This window comes from Papaver somniferum, chromosome 1, assembly GCF_003573695.1.
Source record: "Papaver somniferum cultivar HN1 chromosome 1, ASM357369v1, whole genome shotgun sequence".
NCBI classification, from domain to species: domain Eukaryota; kingdom Viridiplantae; phylum Streptophyta; class Magnoliopsida; order Ranunculales; family Papaveraceae; genus Papaver; species Papaver somniferum.
Window position 1 is genome coordinate 129045136 of NC_039358.1, and position 12893 is coordinate 129058028.

Sequence of the window (12893 nt, forward strand, 5' to 3'; positions counted from 1 at the left end):
CTGTGTTAGAATTCTGTTTCCCCGTCAGTTGTCGGATTGATTTACCCTGTTTGACTCGGGGTATCTGACTGAGTTAACTCAGTGACCAGGCTTGACCACTTGACTTGACTTTGACCAGGACCGGATTTAGACTTTAGACTTGACTTGACCTGACCTTGACTTGACTGTTACTTGACTCAAATGGACTGAGCCTTAGTTTAAGGGGTCGGATTAGTGGACTTGGGCTTAGGCCTGATTTTCCTATGTCGATGATTTGGACCCCTTATGGTCTGAATTCGCCTTTGGCTTCTTTACAAATTGTAGATATTTATAAGACTTAACTATTGGACTATAGAACCAACCTAATTGGATTAGTAAACCTTAGATATGCTAAAGATAGATAGTACGAAGGAGTAGAACTATAAATGGGCTTAAAACTATTAGATAGAATTGTATGTTTCTTGTGTGAGTCATTGTGGCTAGATTCTTAGAGTTCTCGTGTGATTAACAGTTAGTTATTAACAACGATCGATTCAAAGGATGAACTAGTGGATTGAGGATCTCAAGGTATGCGAGACTTGTCATCAATCAGGTGGGAACTGTGTAACCTTTTTTTAATCATTAAGTTACTATATCTGCGAGCATGATTATGTTAACATGTTGTTTGTAATTGAATGGGTATGTTGTGTGATATGCGTTGGGTGTTTCCCCGCGAAGAGTGTCTATGATTCCCCATACCTCTTTGCTAAGTTTAGTAGGGCAATGCTACGTAGTTTAAATATTACTTAGTAGCCCGGTTTTATCCCGGATAAATAATATTATTTTTTATCGTCTTAAGATAGTAGTCCGGATTTACCACGGTTGATTATTACTTAGTAGTCCGGCTTTACCTCGGTTGATTATTATATATACTACCTTTTATTTGGGGAAATCACTCTGTGCATATCATATTTGATTGTTCAGTCTTAGTAGTATGACTGGGATACTATGACCTGATCATAGTAATCAAAACATTATTATTTTCTAGACTTAGATGGTGGCATTGGGATCTATGAGGTGTACGCATTTCACGAAGATAACTTACGATACTTGGATTTCTTGCTAGCATTTGAGACTGGAGTTATTCCTAGCATCTTCTTCTCCATTGAGTGAGACGAGGTTAGGATAACATATGTTTAGGTTGTTTAATTCTATTCTCCTAGATCCATCCGATGGTGGATCTTTTACGGATATTGTTATTATGGTACGCAATATCTGGGGAAAAGAGTTGAAACAATCTTCTGCTTCGTGCTGTGTGTAATAGTTGTTATTAGTTTTCATCTTGTGTTCTGTTTTAATTTCATTATCTTATCTTTAGAACTGTGAAAGTATGTTAGTGATTACTTGAAAGTTATATGTTACCATTGAGCACCCCTTTGGAATGATGTGCTCACTCGTTTCCACTTCTTTTTCAGTTTTCAGAAGTGATGGTGCGCATGAAGATATTCGTTTCGTGGTTCGAAGCTTTAGCAGATTAAAAACTTTTTTGTATCTTTATATTCATGAATCCTTGTATGTCTACCAAACAACAGATTAACATATTCATATCATTTGAGAGTTTTCATCTATGAAGTATCAGAGAGTTTGGGTATTAGTTTTGTTTTTCTTATGAATTTACGTTCCTTAAGATAGAAGATCTAGATTCTGTTACTTCAGGTTTAGGTTATCTTATTATTAGCTAAGCAAGTTTAAGAGTTGGGGCGTGACAAGTTGGTATCAGAGCTCACTATTAGATCTTATATGGGAAACATTAAGAATAGCCAGTGCCAGTTAGTAAAAGAGATTAGTTTAGAACTGGGTTGGGTTTGTGAGATAAATCTTAATCATTAAAAACAATCAAGCACTAAAATATTTTTGAATTGATTGATTGATTTGTTCAACATGATTATTGCTTGTTTCTTGTTTTGTGTGTATATATTTACCAAAAACCTTAATGAGATCCATAAGGTTGTTTGCTTCTTGATGGCTTTCCTTGGTGAAAACAAGGCAATCATCAGCAAACAATAGATGCGAGACAGCAGGGGCATCTTTGGTAACTTTGAAACCATGAATTAAGTGATTTTCCTCGGCCTGAGTTAAGTATCTAGAAAAAGCCTCCATGCAGATAATAAACAGATAAGAAGATAGGGGATCTCCTTGTCTCAGACCTCTTGTAGGCTTAAAAGCTTTACATGGAGAACCATTTAATAAGATAGAGATAGAGGTGGTGCTAATGCACTGAAAGATTAAATCACACTAATGGTTTGAGAATCCAAACTTCTTCAGAACATTAATAAGAAAAGTCCACTCTATTCTATCAAAAGCCTTAGACATATCTAGTTTGAGCCCCATGATACCACACTTATCTTTTTTGGATTTTTTCTTCATAGAATAAACCAACTCATGGGAAATAATAACATTGTCTTGAATATTTCTACCAGGTACATAAGCAGCCTGGAAGGGAGATATTATTTCGCATAAGAGTGGTTTCATCCTGTTGACTAAAATTTTAAAAATAATTTTGTAACTGGTGTTACATAGGCTAATTGGCCTAAAGTCAACAGGTGAAGAAACGTTATTAACCTCGGGAATAAGGGTAAAGAAAGTGTGGTTCATTTCTTTAAGAAGGTGCATGGAATCAAAGAAAGATCTAATCAAGGAGATCCATGTTTTGCTTATAGAAACCCGGGGGAAAGCCATCGGGTCCCGGGGCAGTCCATGGTTTCATCTGTTTAATTGTGTTTCTGACTTCTTGGAGGGTCATATGACTCAATAACTTGTCATTGTCCTCACCAGTAATACAAGAGTCAATGCAATTAAAAAACATATTATCTTGAAATGAGTTGGAAGTGGAACTGATAGAATTAAAGTGAGAGACTAACAAATCCTCAAGATGAATTATGTCATTAACCCATTGACCATTATTAGCTTGCAGGGCAGATATATGGTTATACTGTTTTCTTCTGTTAACATAAGTATGATAAAAACTAGTATTTTTATCAAAGCATTTTATATAATCTTCCCTGTTTTTTTGGGCGTAAAACTCCTCTTGAACCTTTTGCCAATGTTCAAGGTCTTTTTCAACTTGTCTAATAGACTCAATGTTTTGAGTAGTAGGAGATTGACTACCCAAAAATTGCAGTTGGTTACTCAGATCCTTAACTTTTTGATCTATATTTCCAAAAGAGTTTAAATTCCAATCTTTAAGGCCAAACTTCACATTCCTTAATTTTTTGGTGAAACAAAAAGCATAGGATCCTCTTAAGTTGGTTTGGTAGGATTGTTTTATGACCTCATGGGAGGTTGGGTCCTTAAACCAACATTTGAAGTACCTATAGGGCCTTTTACCTTGATGCCTATTATTATTAGATTCAGTGCTCAAGATAATAGGTAAGTGGTCTGAACCAATGGTATTAATATGACTAAGGCTGGAATCCTTATAATGATGTAACCATAAGCCATTAACCAATGCCCTGTCCAGTATGGACATAATTAGATCATTCCCAGACTGTCTATTAGACCAGGTGAACTTACTACCAACAAAACCGAGATCAGAGAGATCTGAAAAATCAATTATTTGTTGTATTATTGGAAATTCAGTAGTTGTTGGGTTGGTAAGAGTAGACCTTTCATGACTATGCATTCTGATATTTGGATCACCAATGATTAGCCATGGAGTATTAACTCTTACCAATTTCCTTAATATAGTTCCATTGAGATAATCTTTCGTCATGGTATGTGGAACCATAAAGAAAGGTTACTAGGAACTCTAATTTGCTTGGGTCAACAGATACCATAACATTAACCATTTTATTAGTATTTTGTAAAATTTCAAAATTAAATCCAGACTTCCAAATAAGAGCAATGCCACCTGAGAGACCCAGGAAGAAGATATTATCAGATTAATGAGAAGGGCAAAATAATCATTTGCATCTAAACCGCCTGACTGCCCTTATCATTTATCTGGGTGCCTTTATCGTTTTCTTTGGCCTTATCAACCCAGATCGAGCAGATAAGATCATTCTTTCTTTCTTCTTCTCTTTCTTCTCTTTTCTTTCTTCTTCTTCTCTGTTTCTCTTCTTCTTCTCGCTGTTGATTTTGATCACAGAGATTTAGCCTCTTCTGTTCGAGATTTTCTTGTAAACCTTGTTATCTTGATGAACTGAGGGAAGAGATGTTATTACTGAAGTGGAGTTAGTTTGGAAAAGCAGAGATTTAGGTAAGTTAATTCAGGGTTTTGTGTTTATTGATTGTTCTTTATGAATCGTTTCGTTTTGATCGATTATAGAGTGGGTTTGTGTTTAATTGAAGTTTAAATGATTTTATAGGGTTTAATTTCAGTTTCCCAGTTAATTGAATTAGAATTAGGACTTCTCAGAGGATTGAATTTGAGTTCAGTATGAGTGATGATTAAGATGAATATGATAGTGATTGAAGTTGATTTATTAATTAGGGTTTTGCTGAGAAGAAGAGTTATGTGTATGAGGTTATGGTTTGAGTTTGAGATAATAGAAATTGAGAATTGAGATGAATTTGACAGAGATGTGTGAAGCCGGGATTGCTGGTGGTGTTTGGTTATTGAATACATGACTTGGTGGTGGTGTGGTTCAGATTTAAATAACATGGAAGTTTCAAATGAAGCTGAGGTTGGTGGTGATATCACTGAAGTGCTAATTGTTGTGACTGAAGAATGATGGTGTTGAACAAGGTGAACTGAGGAATGGTGGTGTCATTGCAATAAGAGTTGTAATTCAGTTACGTATGATGCATAAGGAAGAGCTGATATGGATTTGCAATTGGAAGAGTGGATGTTTGTATTGTTACTGAATTGGTTATGTTGAGTTGGTTTAAATTGTAGTAATGATGATGTGGGTGGAGATATGCTGATGTGTAATATCTGGAATTGAGAATGGTAGCAACTCTTGGTTGATGATGTGATGAAGATGAGTTTAATTCAGTCAGTGGAGGTTCGAGTTGTAGATATTGCAGGTGTGATGGTGTTTGGTTGCGCTGAATTGAAGTGTAGCTGCAACTAAATGTAACTTTGCAGGAATTTGATACAACTTGGAGTTGAACTCTAACTGGTGGTGCTGAATTGAGATTGAGTTAAGTATAGAATGAATCTATGATGTACTTCAGATTAGAAGTGAACTACAAGGGGTTAATGGTGAATGCTATAAAGAACTGGTAGTGATGGATCAGTAGAATTATTAAACTTGTAAAGAAGAGAGTGAGTTATAACTGGTGGAAGTTTAGAACTATAGGTGTTGGTGTTATTTTAATGAGATGTTGCATGTGGATTTAGTAATATTATTGGTGCAATTGCAAGATGTAATGGCTCGGTTGGAGGTGTTGTATCTAGGTGCAGATGAAGTTGAATGTGCAAGTGAATTTTCAATGGGAAGAGGTTGTATTTGAAGCAAAAGGGTCTTGTTGTTGCGTTTCTCTTAAAGTTTAATTGGCAGGATAGTTGAGAAGAGTATGGAGGCAGTGTTAGAGATGATGTTGATGTGAACAGAATTGATTGAGATTCAAGAATAAGGAATAGGGTTGTATTTTGGTTAAGCTGTAGGGTTGTAATTGAAGTTAGAAATGCATTTTTGACTTAAAGTCTTGGCATGTTATGTGTTGCATCTTGATTGTGCAATTGTATGTCTGGCCTGTGCAATGGCCTGTGTTAGAATTCTGTTTCCCCGTCAGTTGTCGGATTGATTTACCCTGTCTGACTCAGGGTATCTGACTAAGTTAACTCAGTGACCAGACTTGACCACTTGACCATTGACTTGACTTTGACCAGGACCGGATTTTAGACTTTAGACTTGACCTGACCTTGACTTGACTGTTACTTGACTCAAATGGACTGGACCTTAAATTAATGGGTCGGATTAGTGGATTTGGGTTAGACTTGATTTTCCTATGTTGATGATTTGGATCCCTTATGATCTGAATTCGTGTTTGGCTTCTTTTACAAAGTTGTAGATATTTATAAGACTTAGCTATTGGACTATAGAACCAACCTAATTGGATTAGTAAACCCTAGATATGTTAAAGATAGATAGTATGAAGGTGTAGAACTATAAATGGGCTTAGAACTAGTAGATAGTATGAAGGTGTAGAACTATAAATGAGCTTAGAACTAATAGATAGAATTGTATGTTTCTTGTGTGAGCCATTGTGGTTAGATTCTTAGAGTTCTCGTGTGATTAACATTTAGTTATTAACAACGATCGATTCAAAGGATGAACCAGTGGATTGAGGATCTCAAGGTATGCGAGGCTTGTCATCAGTCAAGTGGGAACTTTGTAACTTTTTTGTAATCATTAAGTTACTATATCTGCGAGCATGATTCTGTTAACATGGTGTTTGTAATTGAATGAGTATGTTGTGTGATATTCGTTGGGTGTTTCCCCGCGAAGAGTGTCTATGTAGGGCTGTCAATGGGTACCCATTACCCGGATCCGGAACCGGACCCGGTATGTTAGGGTCCGGTTCCGGGCCATAAAGTTGGACCCATTAGCTACTTAGGACCCGACGGGTAATTACCCGATTGGACCCGAATTTAAACGGGTCCAAACGGGTAATACCCATTGGGTACCCGCGGGTATCGGGTACCCGTTTATTCATTCTTTTATTCATGTTTTTAGCAAAATTATAAGTATTTTTTCTAGTTTTAGCTTTGATATTTTACTCATTTAAATTTTTTCTCTTACATTTAATCTTTATTTAGTACATTCATAAGAAATAATAATTTTTTTATAAAAATTACTTAAATCCAAGCTAAAAAGAGAAATATTAAGTTTTTGAGATTTTTTAAATAGTTTTCTTTAGACCCGATGGGTACCCGGAACCGACGGGTACCCGGGTATTTAAACGGGTCCGGTTCTGGGTCCACAAATTTAGGAACCGGACCCGGAACCGTTAGGAACCGGACCCGACCTTTATAAATAGGGTCCGGGTCTAGTGATACCCGGGAGGACCCGAACCCGTTGACACCCCTATGTCTATGATTCCCCATAGCTCTTTGCTAAGTTTAGTAGGGCAATGCTACGTAGTTTGAATATTACTTAGTAGCCCGGCTTTACCCCGGATAAATAGTATTACTTTTTATCATCTTAAGATAGTAGTCCGGCTTTACCACGGTTGATTATTACTTAGTAGTCCGGCTTTACCCCGGTTGATTATTATATATACTACCTTTTATTTGGGGAAATCACTCTGTGCATATCATACTTGATTGTTCAGTCTTAGTAGTATGACTGGGTTACTACGACCTGATCATAGTAATCAAAACATTATTATTTTCTAGACTTAGATGGTGGCATTGGGATCTATGAGGTGTACGCATTTCACGAAGATAACTTACGGTACTTGGATTTCTTGCTAGCATTTGAGACTGGAGTTATTCCTAGCATCTTCTTCTCCATTGAGTGAGACGAGGTTAGAATAACATATGTTTAGGTTGTTTAATTCTATTCTCCTAGATCCATCCGGTGGTGGATATTTTACGGATATTGTTATTATGGTATGCAATATCTGGGGAAAAGAGTTGAAGCAATCTTCTGCTTCGTGTTGTGTGTAATAGGTGTTATTTGTTTTCATCTTTTGCTCTGTTTTAATTTCATTATCTGATCTTTAGAACTGTGATAGTATGTTAGTGATTACTTGAAAGTTATATGTTACCATTGAGCACCCCTTGGGGATGATGTGCTCACTCGTTCCCACTTCAGTTTCAGTTTTCAGAAGTGATGGTGCGCATGAAGATATTCGTTTCGTGGTTCAAAGCTTTAGCAGATTAAGAACGTTTATGTATCTTTATATTCATGCATCCTTGTATATCTACAAAACAACAAATTAACATATTCATATCATTTGAGAGTTTTCATCCATGAAGTATCAGAGAGTTTGGGTATTAGTTTTGTTTTTCTTTATGAATTTACGTTCCTTAGATAGAAGATCTAGATTCTGTTACCGTAGATGGTGGATTTTCGACAAGGGGTAAAATCATAAAACCATAATTATACATGCTCATGATCCAACAATTACACGAGTATTGAGGCTCATGTCTCTCATCGAAGCATGAAAGCTCATGCCACAAGAATATCTGACTGAGGATATTGTGTCTCAGAGTATATCTAGATGTGTAGTCTCCCAGCTGAGACAACGACATATCTCATAAATACTGAGAAATTTATGTAAATATTTCTATATAGAATTGAACGATTAGATGTCTCCTAGACAGCTTGCCTGTTAGTATAGAGCAATAACGTCTTCAGGATGTAATAATGTTTTGCCTGACTATATAAAAGAAATATAATGCTTCAACAAGCTCATATTAATTGACTCTCAGATAATTAATGATCCTAGACAGCATGCCTGCTAGTATAGATCCATCAATTAATTATCTCTAATCCTTAAATTCATTAACTGAATATTCGGAAATATTCTACGTTCTTCATAATATTTCATTACTTCAATTCGTGGTTCTTCCCAGGAGAATTCCATGGGTTAGTGATAAATATTCAACGTACGGGCATCTGAGCTACTATCGAGTAAGCCCCGACTAAAATGGTGCAAGTGTGTTCAACGCACTAACGAGCACCTGAATGCACGAACGAGCATTCCAAAATACGAAGGAATGATGAACCTATGCAAAATAGGGAGAAAAATAATAAATAATAAAATATTAACCAGGGCGCTGGGGGACTGGGTCCACCGGCCGGCCGATCGTGCCGTGGCCAGTCCCACGCCCAATTCTATATTTTATCATATTTTTACTATTTTTCCTTGATCTCATGAAAATTCCCTCATTTGAACAAAATTCCTTCGTTTCAAGGAAACTCCTCAGTTTTATGGTGTTTCCTTCATATCAAGGAAATAATAAATAATTAAGAAAGGTGTCGCGGGACCAAGCCTACTAGCCCTCCGATCATGCCCTAGTTGTGGCCAGTCCCACACCTTGCATTCCTTATTATTTTATTATTATTTCCTTCATCCCATGAAATTCCTTGGTTTCATGATATTTCCTTCAAATCATGAAACTAATACATAAAATTAGGGAAAGCTCACGGGACCGGGCCCTAGCCGGCCGGTCCCACACGCCCTTATTTTATTATTATTATTATTATTATTATTATTATTTGTTTCCTTCATCTCATGGAAAATCCTTCACTTTAAGGAAAACTCCTTTATTTCAACAAACTCCTTGATTTCATGGTATTTCCCTAAAATCATGAAAAATAATATAAAATTAAGAAACGTGCTATGGGACCGGGCTTATTGTCCGGCCGTCGATGCCTTGACCATAGCTGGTCCCGCACTTCATGATTCCTTATTTTATTTTTATTATTTCCATCATCTCATGGAAATTCCTTAACCTTATGAAACTCCTCAATTTCATGGTATTTCCTTCACATCAAGGAAATTACATAAAATTGGGAAAGGTGTCACGGGACCGGGCCTGCTAGACGGTCGGCCATGCCCTATCCGTAGCCGGTCCCACACCTCATAATCCCTTATTTTATTATTATTTCCATCATCTCATGGAAATTCCTCAGTTTCAGCAAAAACCCTAAATTCTTCATATTTTCTCAAATGAATGCCCAAATGCACGCCAGAAAATATCAAAATTCTCAGGACTGAGACACGAACACTTTGGTGACATGAGCATATTACCTTGACCAACCAAGGTTGTCTCATTTGGCTTTCAAAAGGCCGGTCCCATACCTTTTGATCACTTGACCTAATTTGTTCACATTAGGTTCAAACTCTTCCAAACAATTTGGAATTTTCATAAAACGATCGTCAGTCCATCACGTGACCAACCAGGGCCGGTTTCATGACCCCTTGGTCGGTCCTTCATCTCTTCATAAGTTATTAGGTTTTATCACCTAAGGTTTAGACGAACATTATTTTAATAAATGATTAAACCAGCATTTGATCATCTTTTCACCAACTGGTCTTCAAGAGACTTTGGTATTTTGCTCACTAGAGCAACTGGGCGTTACATGGTCGACTCATCATCCCATGTAGCCGGTCCCTCCTTCACTCCGTGGTTGATTTTCAATAAATCATCAATTGATCAGCAATTGATCAAAATTAGGGTTTTCGAATCCAAGGTTAATAATTCCAGATTCAAACGCTAATAATTTTACGTTGATCCCGTGATCAACATTTTAATTAATTATATTCGGTTCAGTTGCCAGTATTCTAAACTAATATTTTATTTGGTTTTGTCACCAATAATTCATCAAATGGGCAACATTTGCTCAGATTAGGGAATATTGGTTCAACTATCAATATTCAACAATCCATTGAATGAGCAATATTTGCTCACTTTAACTATCAACATTTGCTCGAGAATTATACCCCTGTCTCAACAGACACGTTCAATTCATGAGTCTTAGAACATTTGCAAATCACGTTCGACTCAGCAATACAAGGACTCATCGTCCCATGAAGTCAGCAACTGACTAATTAAATACACGTCTGCCTTGTAGACCCACAATCACGAGACATCAATCGTGTTACATGGGGGGATATTAACTAGGGTTTTGGTCTGGTAGTCGACGACACGCCTGTTCATATACACGATGAGAATGTGAGCAAGTCATGCAATCATTTGGAGGACTTAGCAAAGTAGTGGATGGAAAATCAACTAAGTCTGCGCACGATGAGCAACTGGTTTTAACACGATTTCCACTTCCCCACCCTTTGACTCCAGCAACTGTCACACTTCATGGGATCAAGGTGTTTACAATTCTAGCAATATAAATAAGTCTCTGAATCATGATTGAAACAACATACAATTTTCGTAATACAAGAGCACACGAACTCATCGTCTGAAACAATTACCCTCACAGAGAAAATTCAATCAATCAGAACTTATCTTATTTCTTCACGCAGAATGCACAACACACCTACAATTTCGATCACCATTGATCTCACACATTTCTCAGCTTCTCTGCTACAGATCGACCCATCCTCTCTTGTGACCAAATTGACTCTGGAACGACCATTGTCTTGGTTTAGGCTGGAGTCCTACAGATTGATCTCTCAAACTTAAAGCACTCCCTTCTTGTAGTGCATCTGTGTGAGGTTAGACAGTTCGCTCGGTTCAAGGAGTTTCCTACGCACAGTTGTCTCCTCAATTCCGTGAAAACCAGCGACTCGTTTTTCCCTATCTATAGATTGGCGACCACAGTGGGAGATCATTCTCTCGGTTGCAATCTCAATTCTCACAAATGTTTGGTCTTAGGTCTACTTCAGAAACTCCGGATTCTCACCAGAGTCTTTCAAATGGCAACGCTCCTTATGCTCGTTCGAACGACTCTGGTGACATTCATCATTCTTACCTCACTACTCCTTTCTCTCTATTGATGCATCTGATGGAGAGATCCCATCATTGGCAGAATTGGCACGGAAGCAAGGAATTTTGTCCGGAAACATCAATCGATTGAAAGAAGCAATCGATAACCTCTTCACATGTATGGTGGAATTAACAAGGCTCTTGGGAGCAGAAATGGTTGAATGTCCAAACTCTACTGATGCTCCTCAAACTAACAGTTTCACTACTTACGAGAAGCCAATGGACCAGGAAGTTACACACCTGATTGAAAATATATGTGAACTCCTGCACTTCTCGAGGGATCAACGTACGAACACGTTCGCTGCACTCAAGCAAATATCATCAAACGTGCAACTAACTCCGTCATGCCTAGAAGTTGAAGAAACATCCATGATTTCTGAGCATTTGATCAACAATATCACTTTCAGAGAAGAAGACCGCATGGCAGACGAAGGGCATAATCGATCCTTGTACGTGACCGGTTTTATCAAAGACTCTGAATTCAAGAGAGCTCCCGTCGATACAGGCGATATTATTCCTATGAAGACTCTCAAGGAGGCCAATATCCCACATAACAAAATTGTCCGTCATCCCATCTTGATAACGGGATTTGAAGGAAGTCAGAGCCATACGTATGGATATACATATGTAGACCTGAAGGTAGGACCTATCCAATCAAAGGCCAAGTTTCATGTGATTGAGCAAGAACCTGATTATCACATGATACTCGGACGCCCCTGGCTCCATGATAACAAGGTGGTTCCCTCGACGTACCATCAATGTATGAAGGCTCTGCTCAACAACAAGATTGTTCGCATCGCGGCGTCATCATCTCCTTATGCTCCCGTCTATGATGCTGAATTCCTTGAATCTCAAAAAAGCATCCCCGAACCTCCAAGCAAGATTTACAGTACTCCACTCCCAAGCTGGAAGTCCATTGAAGAAGTTGCTTACAAGCCATCATCCTCAGGTACTAAATCGACCAAGTCATCTGCTACACCGATTAAGCACCGTAAGGATCAGGTCTCAAATCTGGGATCTAATTTCATAGCCAGTCATGATGCGTAGGAGAGGATCATTTACCGCCGACGCAAAGATTAGCAATTAACAGGGGAAAACGATGAAAAGTCTCCCCTCCCTGAAGAATCATGTCAGAACGAACCATCACTCGATGAAGAGATTCAAGATGCTCCACAACAATTGCAAGACGACAGTGATTCCACCACTGATGATCTCGAAACAATCAACATCGGGACGAAGGATGATCACATGCCAATTTTAATTAGTTCCACACTGTCACCGAAGGAACGAACATAACTGATGAATATGTTGAAAGAGTATCAGGATGTCTTCGCTTGGACGTACGAAGAAATGCCTGGTCTAGACGATAAATTAGTCACTCATCATCTGCATATCACTCCTGGATCCAAAGCTGTCAAACAACCGCCTAGGAAGTTCAGACATGAAGTCGAGGAGCAAATCAAAGTTGAGATTCAGAAACTACCAGCAGCAGAATTCATCAAACCTATTCAACATCTAACATGGCTGGCAA